Here is an 851-nt window from a genome sequence, read left to right on the forward strand (position 1 = left end):
CATGTAATGTCAGGTGGTGGGAAGCCATCTGTGTCACATGGTAGCATGATAGGCTTATCCACAGCAGTGATATATTCCTTTGGATGGGGGCTAATAGTTAGAGGAACTAAAAGATACAAAGTTGAAATCTCATCTTAAAACATGAGTGTAGCATTCTCATACCACAACACGGTTCTCAACAAAGTCAAGTAACATTGATAAGAAATAAAATCCTGACTGTACCATATCATGAACAAAGAATCACTGGGATTTGCTTTCATTGAAAGAGAAGATGCATGGAGCCCTTTCAAGAAAATTAGTTTTTATATTTCTAACAAATATATGTGCCTAATAATCAATTTTAAATGAAGAAATAACATATATTCAAGAGGATTTAAATGTCTACAAAATTTTGGCTAGATGGACAAAGGCATTTTCTTTAACATACTACATCATCTGATTCAATCAACTGCGTCAACATTAGCTACTTAAACAGCCCAAATAAATATCATTGAAGTTTGAAAAATATTCAGGTTTTCAAACATGTTTATTCATGCATGTCCTATAGAACTTAGCATAGTGTCTCATGTACAATGGTCATTTTTTTTTAATGTTTTATTGTGAATTATATGGTAGTTTACATGAGAGAACCTCAGTTCCATATTCATTCCATCGTATATCATTATACTGCCATGGTTCCAATCCCCTCCATGTATCGTCTTCCAACCAAAGGGCATATCCTAGAAGCCCGTGCTCTACACACACCCCTCACCCCTTAGTCTTTGGCCCACAGTTCCTCTCCCTCTCTGGATCCAAAGTCCCCAGCCGCTTCATCCCTCCATGTCATCATCTCTGTCTCCATCTCAGGCATC

Source organism: Chrysochloris asiatica, unplaced genomic scaffold, assembly GCF_000296735.1.
Source record: "Chrysochloris asiatica unplaced genomic scaffold, ChrAsi1.0 scaffold00368, whole genome shotgun sequence".
NCBI lineage: Eukaryota > Metazoa > Chordata > Mammalia > Afrosoricida > Chrysochloridae > Chrysochloris > Chrysochloris asiatica.